This window comes from Ranitomeya variabilis, chromosome 6, assembly GCF_051348905.1.
Source record: "Ranitomeya variabilis isolate aRanVar5 chromosome 6, aRanVar5.hap1, whole genome shotgun sequence".
Taxonomy (NCBI): Eukaryota; Metazoa; Chordata; class Amphibia; order Anura; family Dendrobatidae; genus Ranitomeya; species Ranitomeya variabilis.
The window spans coordinates 181,112,506-181,135,117 of NC_135237.1; the positions used below are offsets into that span (position 1 = coordinate 181,112,506).

The window sequence follows — 22,612 nt, forward strand, 5'->3', positions numbered from 1 at the left end:
TTTTTTTAGTTTGCCAACCTGTTGCAGAGATAATAGGCCTTATCCAAATGGCTGTTATCAGATATCTTTCACTGGGAACATTTATGTATTATCCTACATGAGTTGTCCAATAATAAGCAGACAGCAACACAACAGAAAAAGAACAGACCCGCACAATAACTTAGGTTTGTCAGTGTGTGAGACGTAATGATACGGCTCTGATCTGCTGCATAATAAGAAAGTACTGGTAGAAGAAAGCACTTATGACTCACCCCTTTCAGATAAGGTCTCTGTGGGGGGAGCTGAGTTTATCTGTAACACATTTCCAACCCTTATAGAAGGGTGAGCTCTGCTGTACTGCTTCCCCCCCAATACTGCCTCTCCAGAGCTGTGTCAGTAATTACTCTTATGTCTGCTGTGCGCTAAAGTTGCTTCGAGCAAAAAAGACACAAGTGTGACTCATATCCAGGCAGGTAATGTGGGGGAGGGGCAGTGTCATAGGGAAATACCTGTGTGACATCCCTGGACCCACCTAGGTGCTGACTTTTCTCAGGCAATGGTTGACTTGGACATATGCTTAGATTGTAAGCTTGCGAGCAGGGTCCTCACTCCTAATGTAACTGTTTAAACTGCATTACCTTGCATTGAATTTATTGTCTGCATATGTCATCACTTAATTGTAAAGTGCTGCGGAATAAAAATTATTATTTATTTATTTAGCTCATCAGTAACTGTAATATGCACATAATTTTTAGGTGGATTTGTAGAGTCAGCGGTGCAATCTTGACTGTATTCACGCAATCAGCTATAAAGGCGTATGGCCATGGAGATTGCTGAGTCCATGGAATCAGGAGGGAACTGTACTAACATGCTTTGGACTTGGTCAGAAAATCCAGTACAAAATTGATGGTGAAGGGGGGCCTAATCACTCCCCTGAGTCTAAGGCCCAGCACCGAAACTTTTTACAGTATTCCTCAGCAGTACGTCGCCCTTGGTATAGGCATGCTAATTTCAATCCTGCAAACATTATATGGTCAGTATCGTCATACAGGAGACCAAGGTCCTCAAAAAATAATTCAACTGAGAAGAGTTCTGGAGTATCAGAGCGTAAAGAGAAGACCCAATCATGTAAGGTCACTGCAGAAAAGAAATTAGGAGTCAAACAACCTGGCTCTATGTACCAGATCATTGGATTCTGAAGTATAGCTGACAACTTTCCATAAAGTTAACAAAAAAAACAAAACCATAAAAAGTCTGGCAAATTCACTTTAGGTTCATAAATATTTAGAGATTCAGTGATACAGCAGCAGTCCGGGACTGGGCAGTTTCATCATGCTGGATCTGCACTTCAAGGCGGATCCAATTAGGTTAGGCCCTGCATTTGATCAACCATAGCTTGGATTTGATCTATTAGCTTTTGGACCACTTATAGTGCCACCTGGGTTCTGTACGTGATAACCTTAGCAGTTCTTAAATGCAGTTCCTTGGACGGGCTAATTGTTGGAAGAGGATGATCGGCAACCACATCCATACCAGGAGCTCCAAAACAGGAGCCAAAATGGCAGGTGAAAGGGGTGTCAAAATAGGTTTCAAAATACTGGGCAAGGTCAAAGAACAGTTATCAACTAAGCAGGGCAGAGGCTATAAGATCATGCAATACCAGGCCTAGCAAAGTTTATAACTGGCACTCAGGGGAAGAAAGTCAGAGGATTAAATCGCATGAGCTCTGCTGGGGTTCTCAGAAGGGAGGATAAATAAGATAGAATTACAATTTAACTCTCAAGCTCCTTTTCTGGATTGCACCACTAGTCCCACAATAACCCAAACTGCTGCAGCCACCCAGCAATGGCGATAACAAAGGTGTGGTGCAACTCAGTGACAGAAGCAGAATGAAAGACCATACGGCAGAAGTGGACAGAACACTAAGTGCCTCTACTTCTTTCTATCCAACTACGTTCATTTTTCAATTTCAATATAAATGTTCATGATCCAATATTATTCATCTTCCTTTTTTTAAAATGTTTTGTTTCCTCTTTTTGAACACTTTTTGTTTTTCTTAGCTTGGACTTGAAAGTTTGCAGACGTTTGCCATACAAAAAAAGCTATTGGATGTTACCACTGACTACATAGGGTTTGAATACATCTGAAATGTGACCATTGTTTAAACTATAGGTGTTTGTGTTTCTTTTCATGCTATTGCTTTTATACCTAACATTTTTAATAAAATGTCCTCCATTAAAACTTTGTTTACACCATTATTAATCAGTATGTCTAAGTGTGTTAAAAAAAAAAAAAACAGGCACTAAAGACCCTGCGACAGTTCATTAAAACCAGCCCCTCAAAAACAAAAAGTACATTACCATTTATTTTGTTTAAATATGATGACAGATAAAAACAAGATATCTCTTTGTATATGTACGATTACAATAGCTCGTCACTATTTCAGATTTATTTGAATAAAAGCCTTTACCTCCATCAAATAGGCCAGTAAACAAAAATGGAGTCATGAAAAAATTATTGTGCATTATTCCCATTTTCCCTTTGCCAAATAAGCAAAAATGTACACAATTTCTAATTCCATTTTCAGGATACTGCTTTGGTGTCCGTGTACAAGAACATTCTGGATTACATTCACAGCCTGCAAACCAATAGAGGTTTACATTTTTGTAGAGTCAATAAAATCATCTGTGGGCTGAACTGCCTAGACCCCTAAATAAAACAATGTAACAAACCAGCCAAAAGATTTGTGCTCCTGCTTATGTATTCGACTCAAAAATTGGGGAAGATTACTGAAACTAAATGAAAAAAAAACTAAGCAAAAAAGCATCTTACTTGCTGTGCACCACCATTTGGGCTAGATTCACACACATACAGTGCTCTCCCCTGAGCACTACATTGGGGTCTGCGTCATAATCCCCACCAAAAACAGGGTTCTGACTTAACCATTCCCTATTAAGTGGTGATGACAGCTTCACATATCTGAAAGTCTATGGATTGACCCAGCTATGTCCAAATGTAGGAATGCAGGAAGCCCTCACCGTAGATAAAGATATCTAAAATAATTTGCCCCTCATATAACAGGTTTACGTAGCATACATTTTTGTGTGATTGAAAAACAGTGTATTTCACAGCCAGATGTGTCCACTTCTGAACTATTCCTTGCCGCCAGCTGGATTTGTCACCGACATCTGACATATTTATATAGTGAAAATATAACCTGTTTTGATTTTCAGCGGATCAGATGGAATCACTTACTTCGCTGTGTATAGTTTCAGCAGCCGCTGCCTCAGGAGACCTGCCATTCGGCTAGTGTGTGTTACCTGCAACGTTCTGCTACTGTTGGTCTGTGGTCTGAACATACTCTTGGACAATACCATTTTTTCCTGTGATAGGAAAATGAACCTTCTATAGTTAAACAGATGTTGCAGAATGTAGCAGCCAGATATCCAGGAGGTTGACCACTGCTGAACTCTACATCTCGGCGGCACTGGGAAGAACGATAAATGCACTGTTTTTTATATCTAGATTCTTTATCTGTGTGGAAATTCTATTACTCTGAAAAGGAAGAATGGGAGTCCAGATTTTGCTGTGCCGGTCCTTCAGTAAGTTTTTAGTTCCTATAGACAGTGATCATATTTTAGAAATATTGCTTCACAAATACTCTATAAAAATCTACTTGACTAAAACTGGTTTATGGACCAATAATGCTTCTAAATATAATGTTGGAACATTGATTGGGATGGTAGCCATATAACCCGCAATGCGCTCATTTTGCGATCTTTCCAAAAACCATAAAAAAACAAGTAATATTGGCCGTATAACTCATCTTATTCAGCACATTATTCTCTCATTGCTTTTCAAACCTCTGTCCAAGGACATCTGTTTAATAACCAGTGATGCCTTGGAAAATATGCCATATCAGTAATGCAAAGAATTCACCACTGTTTACAAACTGTCCAGTGGACCAGTACATAGTAAAGTAATATCACCAATGACCATATGGCCAAAGAGATATGGGCAACTTACCATCACACCTGGATGGTCATCATAGACCATTTTGCAGCTATAATAGCCTCCATTGTTCTCAGAGGGCTTTCCACAAGGTGCTGGATGGGCTGTAGGTCAGGGTTTTGTGCAAGCCACTCAGGTTCAACCACACCAAAGTGATTAAATTTAGTTTGGACATGGTTTTGCGCATACAGGCACGGTCATGCCAGAACAGAAAATAACTTTTACCAAACTGTTCCCATTAAAATCTGAAGCATACAATAGTAAAAAAACAATGTAAATATATCCCTTAACCCCTTTACCCCCAAGGGTGGTTTGCACGTTAATGACAGGGCCAATTTTTACAATTATGACCACAGTCCCTTTATGAGGTTATAACTCTGGAACGCTTCAACGGATCTTGGCGATTCTGACACTGTTTTCTCATGACATATTGTACTTCATGATAGTGGTAAAATTTCTTCGATATAACTTGCGTTTATTTGTGAAAAAAACGGAAATTTGGCGAAAATGTTGAAAATTTCGCAATTTTCCAACTTTGAATTTTTATGCCCTTAAATCACAGAGATATGTCACACAAAATACTTAATAGGTAACATTTCCCACATGTCTACTTTACATCAGCACAATTTGGGAACCAAATTTTTTTTTTTTGTTAGGGAGTTATAAGGGTTAAAAGTTGACCAGCAATTTCTCATTTTTACAACACCATTTTTTTTTAGGGACGACATCTCATTTGAAGTCATTTTGAAGGGTCTATATGATAGAAAATACCCAAGTGTGACACCATTCTAAAAACTGCACCCCTTAAGGTGCTCAAAACCACATTCAAGAAATTTATTAACCCTTCAGGTGTTTCACAGGAATTTTTGGAATGTTTAAATAAAAATTAACATTTAAATTTTTTTTACACAAAATTTATTTCAGCTCCAATTTGTTTTATTTTACCAAGGGTAACAGGAGAAAATGGACCCCAAAAGTTGTTGTACAATTTGTGCTGAGTACGCTGATACCCCATATGTGGGGGTAAACCACTGTTTGGGCGCACCGCAGAGCTCGGAAGGGAAGGAGCGCCATTTGACTTTTCAATGCAAAATTGACTGGAATTGAGATGGAACGCCATGTTGCGTTTGGAGAGCCCCTGATGTGCCTAAACATTGAAACCCCCCCACAAGTGACACCATTTTGGAAAGTAGACCCCCTAAGGAACTTATCTAGATGTGTGGTGAGCACTTTGCATTATAAACTTCTGTGAAGCACTTGGTGGGTCAGAGCCGTAAAAATAAAAAATCCTATTTTTTCACAAAAATTATCTTTTCGCCCCCAATTTTTTATTTTCCCAAGGGTAAAAGAAGAAATTGGACCCCAAAAGTTGTTGTGCAATTTGTCCTGAGTATGCTGATACCCCATATGTGGGAGGGAACCACTGTTTGGGCGCATGGCAGAGCTGGGAAGGGAAGGAGCACCATTTGGAATGCAGACTTAGATGGATTGGTCTGCAGGCATCACGTTGCATTTGCAGAGCCCCTGATGTACCCAAACAGTAGAAACCCCCAAAAAAGACCCCATATTGGAAACTATACCTCCCAAGGAACTTATCTAGATGTGTTGTGAGAACTTTGAACCCCCAAGTGTTTCACTACAGTTTACAACGCAGAGCCGTGAAAATAAAAAATCTTTTTTTCCCACAAAAATGATTCTTAGCCCCCCAAATTTATATTTTCCCAAGGGTAACAAGAGAACTTGGACCCCAAAAGTTGTTGTCCAATTTGTCCCAAGTACGCTGATGCCCCATATGTGGGGGTAAACCCCTGTTTGGGCGCACAGGAAAGCTCGGAACGGAAGGAGCACTGTTTTACTTTTTCAATGCAGAATTGGCTGGAATTGAGATCAGACGCCATGTCGCGTTTGGAGAGCCCCTGATGTGCCTAAACAGTGGAAACTCCCCAATTCTAACTGAAACCCTAATCCAAACACACCCCTAACCCTAATCCCAACGGTAACCCTAACCACACCCCTAACCCTGACACACCCCTAACTCTAATCCCAACCCTAATCCCAACCGTAAATGTAATCCAAACCCTAACCCTAACTTTAGCCCCAACCCTAACCCTAACTTTAGCCCCAACCCTAACCCTAACTTTAGCTCCAACCCTAGCCCCAAACCTAACCCTAGCCCTAACCCTAGCCCTAACCCTAACCCTAGCCCTAATGGGAAAATGGAAATAAATACATTTTTTTAATTTTATTATTTTTACCTAACTAAGGGGGTGATGAAGGGGGGTTTGATTAACTTTTATAGCATTTTTTATAGCGGATTTTTATGATTGGCAGCTGTCACACACTAAAAGACGCTTTTTATAGCAAAAAAGTTTTTGCATCTCCACATTTTGAGACCTATAATTTTTCCATATTTTGGTTCACAGAGTCATGTGAGGTCTTGTTTTTTGCGGGACGAGTTGACAATTTTATTGGTAACATTTTCGGACACGTGACCATTTTTAATCGCTTTTATTCCGATTTTTGTGAGGCAGAATGACAAAAAAACAGCTATTCATGAATTTCTTTTGGGGGAGGCGTTTATACCGTTCCAAGTTTGGTAAAATTGATAAAGCAGTTTTATTCTTCGGGTCAGTACGATTACAGCGATACCTCATTTATATCATTTTTTTATGCTTTGGCGCTTTTATACGATAAAAACTATTTTATAGAATAAATAATTATTTTGGCATCGCTTTATTCTGAGGACTATAACTTTTTATTTTTTCTTTGATGACGCTGTATGGCGGCTCGTTTTTTGCGGGCTAAGATGACGTTTTCAGCGGTACCATGGTTATTTATATCCGTCTTTTTGATCGCGTGTTATTCCACTTTTTGTTCGGCGGTATGATAATAAAGCGTTGTTTTTTTGCCTCGTTTTTTTTTTTTCCCTACGGTGTTCACTGAAGGGGTTAACTAGTGATATAATTTTTTAGGTGGGGTCGTTACGGATGCGGTGATACTAAATATGTGTACTTTTATTGGTTTTTTGGTTTTTTTAGATAAAGAAATGTATTTATGGGAATAATATTTTTTTTTTCTTTATTTACGAATTTTTTTTTTTATTTTATTATTTTTTTTTACACATGTGGACATTTTTTTTTTTTTACTTTGTCCCAGGGAGGAACATCACAGATCGCTGATCTGACAGTTTGCACAGCACTCTGTCAGATCACCGATCTGACCTACAGCACTGCAGGCTTACCAAGCGCCTGCTCTGAGCAGGCACTTGGTAAGCCACCTCCCTCCCTGCAGGACCCGGATGCCGCGGCCATCTTGGATCCGGGCACCTGCAGCGAGGAGGAGGTAACAGACCCTCGCAGCAACACGATCACATCGCGTTGCTCCGGGGGTCTCAGGGAAGCACGCAGGGAGCCCCCTCCCTGCGCGATGCTTCCCTGTACCGCCGGCACACCGCGATCATGTTTGATCGCGGTGTGCCGGGGGTTAATGTGCCGGGGGCGGTCCGTGACCGCTCCTGGCACATAGTGCCGGATGTCAGCTGCGATAGTCAGCTGACACCCGGCCGCGATCGGCCGCGCTCCCCCCGTGAGCGCCGCCGATCGTGCTGGACGTACTATCCCGTCGGTGGTCATACGGGCCCACCCCACCTCGACGGGATAGTACGTCCAATGTCAGAAAGGGGTTAAAATCTAAAAAAAAAACCTATACCCTTATCTCTTCTCTACCACACATAGCAACATCTGTAAAAAAAAACAACTGAAGTTCACAAGAGGATGGCTTCTACAAATGGATAATGATCCTAAACACACTTTAAAATCCACAGTAGGCTACCTCAAAAAACACAAGCTGAAGGTGTTACAATGGCCTTCACAGTCCACAGATTTGAACATCATAGAAAATCTGTGGCTAGACCTCAAAATAGCAGTGCATGCAAGACGACCCAGGAATTTCACAGAACTGGAACATCTTTTCCTGATGAAGAGACCTGTGTAGTCTCGAAAGCTTGCAATTTGTTACCATCTTTTCAGTTAGCCATTAAAAGGTATCAACCACTGAGGACTCTCAATTCTAAATATTTTTCACAGAACTGGAAGAATTTTCCAAGGAAAGATGGATAAAAATCCCTCAAACGAGAATAGAAAAACACTTGTCTGACTACAAAAAGCGTTTAGAAGCTGCGATAATTTCAAAAGGGGGTTCTGCTAGGTACTAACCATATACGGTGCCAAACCTTTGCATCAACCCATTTTCCATTTTGTAATTTTTAAAATGTAAAAAATTACACTATATTTTTATTTTGTCTACAATACAAAGGAAATGTGTCATCTTTAATTTTAGGCCTCTTAGAGATAATTTCATCTTCAACTTGATTAACTGTTGACAAACACAGTAATTTTGACCAGGGTTGTCCAAACTTTTACATGCCACTATAGGACCGCCTGCTCCTTTATGTTAACCAGAACAAAGAACTACATCAGATGCCATACAGGATAAATTCATTGTCCACTGAAAACAATATATATCAAATGCAGTATAGCAGTAAATTTCACTGCAGCACTAGAGAAAGAAGCTCTCCAACTCATTGTTCACTAGGGTATGTGCACACGTTGCGGATTTGCCTGTGGAATTTTCTGTGCGGATTCTGTATCTCTTGGCAGAAAACGCAGGTCAAAATCTGCACATTTATTATGAGGATTTTGTGCATTTTTATTGCGGATTTACTGCGGATTTCATGCGTTTTTACCCCGGCGGATTTCTATTATGGAATGGGTGCAGAAATGCTGCAGATCCGCACAAGGAATTGACATGCTCCTTCTTTTATTCCGTTGCGTTTTCTGTGCAGAATTTTCTGCACCATCAGCACAGCATTTTTTTTCCATTGATTTAAATTGTACTGTAAACCACTTGCAGATCTGCAGCATTTCTGCACGGAAAAAAACTCTGAGGATCCGCAGGAAATCCGCAACGTGTGCACAAAGCCTTAAAATGAAAAGTCTGCAGTCACTCTGTGTGACTGTAAACTTGTGAATTCTCCAAGCACACGCACTGTGCCTTGCGGGGATTATGCATTATCTGCCCGGGGAAAGGCGGAGAAGTATGTGATATGCATATTCTCAGGCAGCAGTCGTGTTAACTTTTAGTTCATAAATCAATAGCACTCATACAAATAAGCAAATTTGTAATATACAGTGCCTTATGAAAGTATTCGGATCCCTGTAACTTTTCAACCTTTTCCCACATATCATGCTTCAATCATAAAGATACCAAATGTAAATTTTTGGTGAAGAATCAACAACAAGTGGAACACAATTGTGAAGTTGAACAAAATGTATTGGTTATTTTAAATATTTTTGGAAATTCAAAAACTGAAAAGTGGGGTGTGCAATATTATTCGGCCCCTTTACTTTCAGTGCAGCAAACTCACTCCAGAAGTTCATTGTGGATCTCTGAATGATCCAATGTTGTCCTAAATGCCTAATGATGATAAATATAATCCACCTGTGTGTAATCAAGTCTCCGTATAAATGCACCTGCTCTGTGATAGTCTCAGGGTTCTGATTGAAGCACAGAGAGCATCATGAAGACCAAGGAACACAACAGGCAGGTCCGTGATACTGTTGAGGAGAAGTTTAAAGCCAGATTTGGATACAAAATTATTTCCAAAACATTAAACATCCCAAGGAGCACTGTGCAAGCGATTATATTGAAATGGAAGGAGTATCATACCACTGCAAATCTACCAAGACCCGACCGTCCCTCTAAACTTTCATCTCAAACAAGGAGAAGACTGATCAGAGATGCAACCAAGAGGCCCTAGATGAACTGCAGAAATCTACAGCTGAGGTGGGACAGTCTGTTCATAGGACAACAATCAGTCGTACACTGTACAAATCTTGCCTTTATTGAAGAGTGGCAAGAAGAAAGCCATTTCTTAAAGATATCCATAAAAAGTGTCATTTAAAGTTTGCAACAAGTCACCTGGGAGACACACAAAACATGTGGAAGAAGGTGCTCTGGTCAGATGAAACCAAAATAGAACTTTTTGGCAACAATGCCAAACTATATGTTTGGTGTAAAGGCAACACAGTTCATCACCCTGAACACACCATCCCCACTGTCAAACATGGTCTTGGCGGCATCATGGTTTGGGCCTGCTTTTCTTCAGCAGGGGCAGGAAAGATGGAAAAAATTGAAGGAAAGATGGATGGAGCCAAATACAGGACCATTCTTGAAGAAAACCTGCTTGAGTCTGCAAAAGACCTAAGACTGGGACGGAGATTTGTCTTCCAAAAAGACAATGATCCCAAACATAAAGCAAAATCAACAATGGAATGGTTCACAAATAAACGTATCCAGGTGTTAGAATGGCCAAGTCAAAGTCCAGACCTCAATCCAATTGAGAATCTGTGGAAAGAGCTGAAAACTGCTGTTCACAAACGATCTCCATCAAACCTCACCGAGCTCGAGCGGTTTGCCATGGAAGAATGGGCAAGAATTTCAGTCTCTCGATGTACAAAAATACGAAATAAGAAAAATATAACATTGTGTGTTCAGTTCAACTTTAAAAATTTGGTAAACGATATTCTTTAAAGAATCGATATTGACTTTTAGGATTTCAACTTTCAATAGGTGGCATTAGAGTTTCTATACTCTTCCTCTACGAAAAGGCTACTTGCATATCCCCCTCATCCAATACTCTTTAGATTTGACCATAAGCAAAAATCTAAAGCTCATTATGTTCATTATAGTTAAGCACATTCAGATGAACTAGAAAACATTGAGGGCTGCTGATCAAGTTACAATAATTATGACTAAGCATTGAAAGACTGGACTCATTTTCAAATTAATACCCATATTCAAGTATGTGGATCACTTCTGTCCCAGCTCAAAAGATTAGATTCTAACTGCTGCTTTGTCGTCTGCTATCTCAACTCATTGTTTGATCTTTATTACTGTAGTTTAATACTTTTAACATTCAGAGTGACTACTCCACTTCTCGCTCTCTGGGACTCCTGCTCTAAATACCGTATTTTTCGGACTATAGGACGCACCGGACTATAAGGCGCACCCAGGTTTTAGAGGTGGAAAATAGGGAAAAAAAATATTTGAAGCAAAAAAAATGTGGTAAAATATTTAATAACATAAATAACATACTATTATATGTGGTGTTATTATATATAATAGTACGTTATTATGTTGGAAGCTGTGGGACCAGTGTGGTGTCTGTATACTATATGAAGACACTGGAGGGTGAGTATAAGAATGGGGGCACAGGGCTTATAGTGAAAGCACCACTCCAGCACTGCAAAATAACACTGGAGTGCTGCTTTAAAATCCCATGGGAGAACTATAACTCCCAGCATGTCCTGCAGATCCTATGACATGCTGGGAGTTATAGTTCACCAAAGGAGTGGCAGAGTGCTTTATTGTGTTTTGTAAAGACTAACCTCTTAATTGTGGGAGCCAGCCTGTGGTGAGGTAAAAGCTGGAGCGTCCCATGGCTGCACACACAGAGCCCTCCCTGTTGTTGTTGCCTTTCCACAGCGCACGCGCAGGACATAAGAGGAAGCTGCAGATTCTAGGTGGGAGTCCGAAGGACCTGTGATGATGTCAGAAGAGGGAGGGCTCTGAGCTGCCATGTGATGCTCCAGCCCGCCCACTTCTGACATCACACAGGTCCTCCCTGTGCACCACAGACACTGCTCAGCGTCCAGCACAGGCAGGTATGCAGCGATCTCCTGGCCCCTGCTGCTGCCTCCTCCTCCTCCCCCGGACACACAGATTCTCCCCGGAATCAGTGCTGGGGAAACTGTGTGTCGCTGCTTAAGTGCAGTATTCATTTGCTGCTCCCCGCTCCCCACTCAGCTGATCGGTGGGCGGGGAGCCGCTAATAAATATTCACTGCACTTAATCAGCGGGGCCATGTGGTTTCCCCAGCAGCTGATTCCGGCAGGGGGACATCCTGAAGTGGGATATCATTGCGATCCCACTCGCTGCTGCCCCCCTCCCCACATGCTATATCCGTACTATAAGACGCACCCACACTTTCCGCCCAAATTTGGAGGAAAAAAAGTGCGTCTTATGGTCAGAAAAATACGGTAATTATCAGACCTGAATAATTAAAAACTGCACCCGCAGATCATGTCTGTGCTGCTTAGCAGCAGAGAAAATTAAAATACATAATCAACAATAATCAGAGCAAAGTGAAAAACAGACCCTAGAGCCAAGCAATTTGTTAACATAAATTAAGCAACCAATGACGATCAGTCCCTAAGAGTTAATTAATTTTTGCAATAAAATCTCTTTAATGTCGTTTCGGGGACACAGGCATTCCTTGACTTTTTAAGCTCTTTTCGTTGAATTGACTTGTTAAACATTTCCTGAAACCAGATGACCTAACTAATAGATTTGTACTTTTGTAAAGGAAAAAGAAAACATAACTAAAAGGTCACTTTATGGCCCACTGAAAAGCAATAGTTAAACATCATGCTTTATTGGAAGCCATTGATAAATTGCAGCCAAGATTTGTACGAGGACCGACTTTAAAACATGGCAATAAGAACTATTTAACATTCAAGCCTACGACCCAGCTGATAATTTTTTTTCTTCCTAGCACCTAATAAAACGGTTTCTTGCAGAATTGTGGAAAAGTTAAGTACAGTCCTGTCTTATTATAAGGTTTCCTGTTACAAGGCTGTATGGTATACACATATGTTATGTTTCGTTGTAAATGAAAAAAGCCCTCTATATAACACACTCTTTGTTGCCATGCTCCCCACTATTTCCCTCTCGGCAAAGCCTTCAATGAAAGGATTCCAGTTTTCCAGTCTCTTTCCTATCCTTTGTACCGTCTTGGTTTTCTACTTCCTCTTGTTTCCACTTCCTATTCTGATCTTCCATGCCGGCTTTCTACAGAGAATGAGGGGCTTTTATACAATATGAAAGGACAGTTTCTCAGCGCATTGAGGATTGATGGACAATTTGGGCAACAATGAGTTCAAAAGACACAGATCTCGAATTACTAACATTTCACTAGAAACACCTACTCACTTCACATATCTGCTTCTAAACCACCTCACTTCAAAAGAAAAGGAGTCTAATCCGATCAGTCAAATGAGACCTTCTTACTATTTAATTTCTAAATTGAAATGACCCAAGGAAAAAAAATACACTACCCGCCATTACACCTCCTTCCTCTTTAAGTATTCTAAGTGCTTCTAAGCATTTGTTAAAACTGCAAAAATGGATTTGTATACATTTGTATCAAGATCAGAACACTTAAAAAGTGTATTTTTAAATTTTTTGCCTATTCTTGCTGGGGCTCTCTGACGTTTCCCGACACCTGCGCAATGCAGTACTTTGCTCTGTCCTCAACAGGGCAGACAAAGTACACCTGGGCCGGAGCCGCTGCAAGAAGACGACGTCATCGAATAAAGATAGGAGGCGCTGGACCCGGATTGCGATGCCCATCGGACCGCACTGGGACCACCCCTGGGTGAGTATAATCTAACCTCTTTTTCTCATCTTTCAGAATACATCGGGGGCTTAGCTCAGACACGATTTTTGGGGTGACAGAGTGACATAACCTACTGTGAATTATGGATTCTATGTTATTCACAGTATAATAGACATTTCATCTGATGCGGTTATCTTGCCAGCGATGACATGAGCCTGACAAAAAGTCTTCTTTACAAAACATAAAGCATGTAAAAATTGCATGATTTCTATATATTTTTTTATTTGTTAGTTTATAATAAAGAGACATGAAAAAAAAAAGTCATGTAACATAAAAACCAGCTATAATGATTCCACCACTCACTGTATCCTAGGGATGTCATGAATGACGGTTCTGTTGACTTATGGGATTGAGGGCTGGCTGACACCTCTACTGCCCAATCTGAGGCTGAAGTGTTAAGGTACCTTCACACGAAACGACGCTGCAGCGATAGCGACAACGATGCCGATCGCTGCAGCGTCGCTGTTTGGTCGCTGGAGAGCTGTCACACAGACCGCTCTCCAGCGACCAACGATGCCGAGGTCCCCGGGTAACCAGGGTAAACATCGGGTTACTAAGCGCAGGGCCGTGCTTAGTAACCCGATGTTTACCCTGGTTACCAGCGTAAAATGTAAAAAAAACAATCAGTACATACTTACATTCGCGTCCCCCGGCGTCCGCTTCCTGCACTGACTGACTGAGCGCCGGCAGTAGCAGGGCACAGCGGTGACGTCACCGCTGTGCTGTGCTTTCACTTTCACTTTGCGGCGCTCAGTCAGTGTGGGAAGCAGACGGCGGGGGACGCGAATGTAAGTATGTACTGTTTGTTTTTTTTACATTTTACACTGGTAACCAGGGTAAACATCGGGTTACTAAGCGCGGCCCTGCGCTTAGTAACCCGATGTTTACCCTGGTTACCAGTGTAAAATATCGCTGGTATCGTTGCTTTTGCTGTCAAACACAAGGATACACGGCGATCGGACGACCAAATAAAGTTCTGAACTTTATTCAGCGACCAGCGATATCACAGCAGGATCCTGATCGCTGCTGCGTGTCAAACTAAACGATATCGCTAGCCAGGACGCTGCAACGTCACGGATCGCTAGCGATATCGTTACAAAGTCGTTTCGTGTGAAGGTACCTTTAGTATTGTGATTGACAGCTCAGCTGTCTTATCTGGTTGGGTCTGTGGGATCTCCTCTAGGTGTCACCTATTCTGGGTAATTACAGGACTATTTAGCACTCTCTCTATTACACTGTGTTGCCTCGGACAATTTTGAGTGTTCCTGATAGATTTTTTCATCCTGATTTCAGAAATTACTTCAGATTTTTCCTATCACGTAAGGTTTTTGATAAATGATAGGAAACATTATAATATTCTGCAATAATTCTAAAAACTCACATATCAACTTTTTCTGAAACAGTATATTCTGAATTTTCCACTGAAATAACATAAATCGTTGATCTACACATATGCAAGCACTTATGTGAATTCCGCGCAGGCGCAGTGAATCAATCATCACATGGGGAAAGAGAGAGTGGACAGGTGGGTGAGCACATGGGGGTGGGAGATTCTCAACGCTGCAAAGCCTGCCCCCATTTTGACATTACCACCCTCCCGATGCGATAGCATCGGGCTTCCATCTAGTTACTATCATATATACGATTCACCTGAATACTTTTCATTTTAAAAACTGAAGATTTATTTAGAAATGTCGCGTCGGTGTCTCAACAGCAGTGATAATTTCTGCTACATATGTGGAGAATATACAATGAAAGCACAAAGAAAGGAAATTACTCCACGTGTTAAGAAAGCATATGAACTATACCTTGAATGTTCAATTGGAGATCAGAACAAACAGTGGGCACCTCATATATGCTGTGCATCTTGTTCTAGAAGCCTTAGAGCATGGCTGAATGGATGTGACCTTCAACTTCCTTGGCAACAGCAGGGCACTGAACTTTGAGCAACTCGTGGACAACATGCTCACAGCATATCATTTGATGAAATGCAATATGTCACTAAAAATGCATTTTCTACATTCTCACTTGGACTTTTTTCCAGCCATCCTTGGTGCTGTTAGCGTTGAACTCGGTGAAAGATTTCACCAAGACATTGCGCTGATCGAGAAAAGGTACCAGGGAAAGTGCAGTACATCAATGCTGGCTGACTATTGCTGGAATGTTATTCAAAAAGCATCTGACACGGATTATAAACAAATGTCGTCTGCAAAACACTTCTGAACAATTGCTTTTGCTACTGACATCGATGTACATGTATGTAGGGTCTCAGACATCATAATGTACACTATAAAACTGTTGTTTCTTAACCCCTTACTGCCAGCTAATCGAATAGTACGTCAGCTGGCAGTATCCCCCGCTTTGAGGTGGGCTCTGGCGGTGAGCCCACCTCAAAGCCGCGACACGTCAGCTGTCATGATCCATTTTTGGATTTGTGGCAAATCTGGTTCCCCTCAGTTTAAGACCTTTTTTCCTTTCTGGTCATTGGGGGGTTAATGCAGTTTCCTCCCCCGGAGGCCGCTGGTGTTATTGCATTGCATTACTGCTGGGTCAGCCGATGTTGGTGGTGACCACTGCCACCATCCTTTAAGAGGTCACCTGATGCATCAGCTGACTGTCGGTGTCAGTTTATTCTGTAGCGACCAAGCTGGAAGGAGCTTGCTGGGAACAGTTGTTCTTCTGCTGAGTCCGGTGAATCTGGTGTTTCTTCCCGCTGTGAAGTGCTTTGCAGTAATAAGCTAAGTGTTATTTTCCTATACCTTGTCTGTCTTACCTCACCCCTTGTTGTATTAGTGCAGCGGTGGGACCAGTGCTCTCACCTGCCAGTTCCCTATGCAGGGATAGGTGCAGGGCAAGTGAGGGACTAGGTATCCTGGTCGGCGACGGGGTGATAGAACCGGTATAGGGATGCTAGGAAGATCAGGGTACATCTGCAGGCCAGTACAGGAGGTGCCATTCCCCCAGTCCCTACCGACAGGGCCCACCGTTGTAATTGTATCCCCGGAGTTCCCTTGTTTGTTGTGCTGTTTGTGACAGACCTACAGTTGGGTCGTTTCATACCGAGTCAGTCACATCATGACATCAGCTGTTTTTAACAGCTGACATGTGCCCGCAATAGGCGCGAGCGGAATTGCGGTCCGCCAGCACCTATTAAGTAGTTAAATGCCACTGTCAATCTCTGACATTGGGCATTTAAATGCACTTCCGGACGCCGGTCCGGAAATACGCGCAACGACGACCCCATCATGTGATCGGGGGTCATCGCTGGGTTGCCATCACAACCAGAGGTCTCCTCGAGACCTCTATGGTTGTTGATGGTAGATTGCTATGAGTGCCACCCTGTGGTCGGCGCTCATAGCAAGCCTGTAATTCTGCTGCACAGAGGTGATCTGAGCATCACCTTTATGTAGCAGAGGCGATCACACTATGGCAGCTTCTAGCCTCCTATGGAGGCTATTGAAGCATGCCAAAAGTTGTTTTTTCTAAAGTGTTTAAAAATATTAAAATAAAAAAAACATAAAAGTTCAAATCACCCCCCTTTCGCCCCAATCAAAATAAAACAATAAAAAAAATCAAAACTACACATATTTGGTATTGCCGCATTCAGAATCGCCCGATCAATCAATAAAAAAAAAAAAGAAATAACCTGATCGCTAAACGGAGTAGCGATAAAAGAAATCAAAACTCCAGAATTACGTTTTTTGTTGCCGCACTATTGCATTAAAATGCAATAACGGGCAATCAAAAGAATGTATCTGCACAAAATTGGTATAATTAAAAACGTCAGCTCGTCCCGCAAAAAATAAGCCCTCACACGGCCATATTGATGAAAAAATAAAAAGTTATGTCTCTGGAAAGAAGAGGAGCGAAAAACAAATTTTTTTAAAAAGCTCCGGTCATGAAGGGGTTAAAAACCTTACGTGATACAGACTTTTGGAGCACATATTCGTGTTCAGCATATCAAAATCTATAAGATACAATAACATTTTCTCAGGGGACAAGAACTTCCCTGAAATTTGTTGCGCAGTGCTATCAGACCATTGGCAATTGTAGATTTGCAGAAGTGGTGTGTGTTTGCTCTGTAGTTGTATCCTGATCTCAGCTGATTTCCTTGGAATAACCTTTTAACTACCCATTTGACTTACCCTATTTGTCTTTATCCACTTCCTTCCTGATTCTCTGACCTTGGACTGTGACCTAACTATGCTTTTGTCTTTTGAGAGCCCTCTTGATACAAACTCCGGACCTATTGAATATCCCGCCTCATGGTAGGTCCATGAGTAGTGACTAGCCATAAAAAATATGTCATTTTCTGTTGATGCACACCATTGAATCATGTGCTCAGTACCTTCTTTTTACTATCCATTTTCCTGTAGCAATATTGTATTTCCAATTTTCCAAAATTCCATCTGTACATAATACAGCACTTAACTAATTTTCTATGGCAGTTATGCGGTTCCAATCTTCTAGATTTACTGTTCTAAACAATCCAGAGTGCAGCTTTGTATTTTCTTATCCCTCTGCACACGTGACAGATAGCAGCTATATTAATATCCAGTCAGTATCAGCCTATAAGAGAACCAACCGGAGCTACAGGTGCTTCTCACAAAATTAGGATATCATCAAAAAGATAATTTATTTCAGTTCTTCAATATAAAAAATGAAATTTAGATTATATAGAGTCATTACAAACAGAGTGATCTATTTCAAGTGTTTACTTCTGTTAATGATGATTATGGCTTACAGCCAATAAAAACCCAAAAGTCATTATCTCAGTAAATTAGAATACTATATAACACCAGTTTGAAAAATTATTTTAAAATCTGAAATGTTGGCCTACTGAAATGTATGTTCAGTAAATGCACTCAATACTTGGTCGGGGCTCCTTTTGCATCAATTACTGCATCAATGCGGTGTAGCATGGAGGCGATCAGCATGTGGAACTGCTGAGGTGTTATGGAAGCCTAAGTTGCTTTAATAGCAGTCTTCAGCTCATCTGCATTGTTGGGTCTGGTGTCTCATCTTATTCTTGGGGTAAAGTGAGACAAGTTTGCTGGCTAATCACAGTGATTCTGTTGTTTTTAAACCAGGTATTGGTACTTTTGGCAGTGTGGACAGGTACCAAGTCCTGCTGGAGAATGAAATTTCCATCTCCATAAAGCTTGTCGGCAGAGGAAAGCATGAAGTGATCTAAAATTTCCTGGTAGACGGCTGCGCTAACCTTGGTCTTGATAAAACACAGTGGACCTACACCAGCAGATGACATGGCTCTCCAAACCATCACTGATTGTGGAAACTTCACACTAGACCTCAAGCAGCTTGGATTGTGTGCCTCTCCACTCTTCTTCCAGACTTTGGGACCTTGATTTCCAAATGAAATCCAAAATTTACTTTCATCTGAAAACAACACCTTGGACCACTGAACAGTCCAGTTCTTTTTCTTCTTGGCCCAGGTAAGACGCTTCTAGCGTTGTCTATTGGTCATGAGTGGCTTGACACAAGGAATGCGACCCCTGTAGCCCATGTCCTGGATACGTCTGTGTGTGGTGGCTCTTGAAGCAATAACTCCAGCAGCAGTCCACTGTGAATCTCCCCAAATGTGTCAATGGCCTTTTCTTAACAATCCTTTCAAGGATGCGGTTTTCCCGGTTGCTTGTGCACCTTTTTCTACCACATTTTTCCTTCCACTCAACTTTCCTTTAATATGCTTGGATACAGCACTCTGTGAACAGCCAGCTTCATTAGCAATGACCTATCGTGGCTTTCCCTCCTTGTGGAGCGTGTCAATGATTGCCTTCTGAACATCTGTCAAGTCATCAGTCTTCCCCATGATTGTGGAGCCTACTGAAACAGACTAAGGGACCTTATTAAATGCTTAGGAAGCCTTTGCAGGTGTTTTTTGTTAATTATTCTAATTTACTAAGGTAATAACATCATGCTGTTGGTAATGACTCTATATGAGTTTCACTTTTTGTATTGAAGAACTGAAATAAATTAACTTTTTGATGACATTCTAATTTCAAGAGAAGCACCTGTAGCTCTGATTGCTGTTGTTTAACCATTTCCATGTCACTATCAACAATTGACAGTGGCATTTAAATAGAGCAATCGCTTCCATTGGGACCCCATGATGCAATTGTGGAGTGTCGATGAGTTAACAATAAATTGGCAGCTGAGGCTGAGCCCTCTGAAGGCCCTCATCTTTATACTTCTATGATGCCTGTCCACTGGCCAGATTTTGTAGGTGACTATCATTTGCACTATTCCCAGTTATACAGTATAGAGAAAGTTCCAAAGTTACATACCGTATTTTTGGGACTATAAGACGCACCGGACTATAAGACACACCCAGGTTTTAGAGGTGGAAAATAGGGAAAAAAATATTTGAAGCAAAAAAATGTGGTAAAATATTTAGTAACATAATTAACATACTATCATATAATAGTATGTTATTATGTTGGAAGCTACGGGTAGAAGAAGGTGCTGTGGGACCAGTGTAGTGTCTGTAAAGTACTATATGAAGGGAGGGTGAGTATAAGAATGGGGGCACAGGATTTATATTTAAAGCACCACTCCAGCACTGAAAAATAACACTGGAGTGCTGCTTTAACCCTTTCGCGACATGCGCCGTACATGTACTGCGCATGTCGGGTCCCCTGCTTTGATGTGCGCTCCGGCGGTGAGCGCACATCAAAGTCGCGACATGTCAGCTGTTTTGTACAGCTGACATGTGCGCGCAATAGCGGCGGGTGAAATCGCTATTCACCCGCCGCTATTAACCTGTTAAATGCCGCTGTCAAATGCAGACAGCGGCATTTAACTACCGCATCCGGCCGGGAGGCCGGAAATGACGTCATCGCCGACCCCCGTCACATGATCGGGGGTCGGCGATGCATCAGGAAGGTAACCATAGAGGTCCTTGAGACCTCTATGGTTACTGATGCCGGCCTGCTGTGAGCGCCCCCCTGTGGTCGGCGCTCACAGCACACCTGCATTTCAGCTACATAACAGCGATCTGATGATCGCTGTTATGTAGCAGAGCCGATCGGGCTGTGCCTGCTTCTAGCCTCCCTTGGAGGCTATTGAAGCATGGCAAAAGTGAAAAAAAAAAGTTTTTAAAAATGTGAAAAAAATATTAAAAATATAAAAGTTTAAATCACCCCCCTTTCGCCCCATCCTAAATAAAACAATAAAAAAACAAACAAACCTACACATATTTGGTATCGCCGCATTCAGAATCGCCCGATCTATCAATTAAAAAAAAGCATTAACCTGATCGCTAAACAACGTAGCGAGAAAAAAATTCGAAACGCCAGAATTACGTTTTTTTGGTCGCCGCGACATTGCGTTAAAATGCAATAACGGGCGATCAAAAGAACGTATCTGCGCCGAAATGGTATCATTAAAAACATCAGCTCGGCACGCAAAAAATAAGCCCTCACCCGACCCCAGATCACGAAAATTGGAGACGCTACGGGTATCGGAAAATTGCACTTTTTTTTTATTTATTTTTTTTTTTTTTTAAGCAAAGTTTGGAATTTTTTTTCACCACTTGGATAAAAAATAACCTAGACATGTTAGGTGTCTATGAACTCGTAATGACCTAGAGAATCATAATGGCAGGTCAGTTTTAGCATTTAGTGAACCTAGCAAAAAAGCCAAACAAAAAACAAGTGTGGGATTGCACTTTTTTTGCAATTTCACCGCACTTGGAATTTTTTTCCCGTTTTCTAGTACATGACATGGTAAAACCAATGATGTCGTTCAAAAGTACAACTCGTCCCGCAAAAAATAAGCCCTCACATGGCCATATTGATGGAAAAATAAAAAAGTTATGGCTCTGGGAAGGAGGGGAGCGAAAAACGAAAACACAAAAACGAAAAAGGGCCGCGACTTGAAGGGGTTAAGAACCCATGCGAGAACTATAACTCCCAGCATGTCTTGCAGATGCTATGGCATGCTGGGAGTTATTGTTCATCACAGGAGTGGCAGAGTGCTTTATTGTGTGTTGTAAAGAATAACCTTTTAATTGTGGCAGCCTGCCAGCCACGCTGTGGTGAGGTAAAAAGCTGGAGCATCCCATGACTGCACACACAGAGTCCTCCCTCTTGTTGCCTCTCCACAGGTCATAAGAGGAAGCCAGCAGATTCTAGTGGGGAGTCTGAAGGACCTGTGATGACGTCAAGAAGAGGGAGGGCTCTGTCCTGTCATGTGATACTCCAGCCCGCCCACTTCATGACATCACACAGGTCCTTATGCCTCAGCATCCAGCACAGCCCAGGCAGGTATGCAGCGATGTTGTGTCTCCCCTGGCTCCCTGCTGCTGACCCCTCCTCCACTGGACACAGTTCTCCCCAGCTGCTGCAGCAATCCAGTGCTGGGAAAACCATGTGTGTCCCCTGATTAAGTGAAGGAGTATTCATTTGCTGCTCCCTGCTCACTGCTCAGCTGACAGGTGGGCGGGGAAGCAGCTAATGAATATTCACTGCACTTCATTGGGACCATGTGGTTTCCCCAGCACTGGATTCCGGCAGCGGGGACATTTTTCTGCCTCCTGCAAGTGGGATAACAGTGCGATCCCACTAGCCACTGCCCCCTCCCCACTTTACGCCTGTACCATAAGACGCACCCACACTTTCCTCCCAAATTTGGAGGAAAAAAGTGCATCTTATAGTCAGAAAAATACGGTAAGTTTAAAAAGTCCATCATTTTGAAATATATATTGTGAGGCAGTGACCCGTATCACAGGTAGGGGGTCACTGTTTGTGCTCCCCAGGATGCGCACAAAGGCGTAGTGAAGTTCTTGAGGGGGGATCGCATTCACAGGTGTAGCTGTGATTGCAATGGTGAAGCAGTGACTGATGTAGGGGTCATTGTGTGTTCTCCTCAGGTTGTGCATAGAGGTGTATGAAGGGCAAAGGAGTGCATAGCATTCACGGGCGTAGCTGGGAGTGCATGGCAGTCACGGGCGTAGCTGTGACTGCAATGCAGACTGAAAATAAAAATAGGGGTTAGTTTTGGACATGCTATTGTCCAAGACAGATGTAGGGAAAACCTACTCTGGAATGTGTGTTCTGAAACTGACTGCAGTATGTTAATCGTGCA

The 22,612-nt window shown here is 41.9% G+C and overlaps 1 protein-coding gene across 4 annotated transcripts in view; it reads right to left on the reverse strand.

Annotated features, from left to right (window-relative positions):
- Window positions 1-22,612, reverse strand: part of BBS9 (Bardet-Biedl syndrome 9) — a 594,435-nt gene that overhangs the window by 481,969 nt on the left and 89,854 nt on the right. The window lies entirely within an intron of this gene.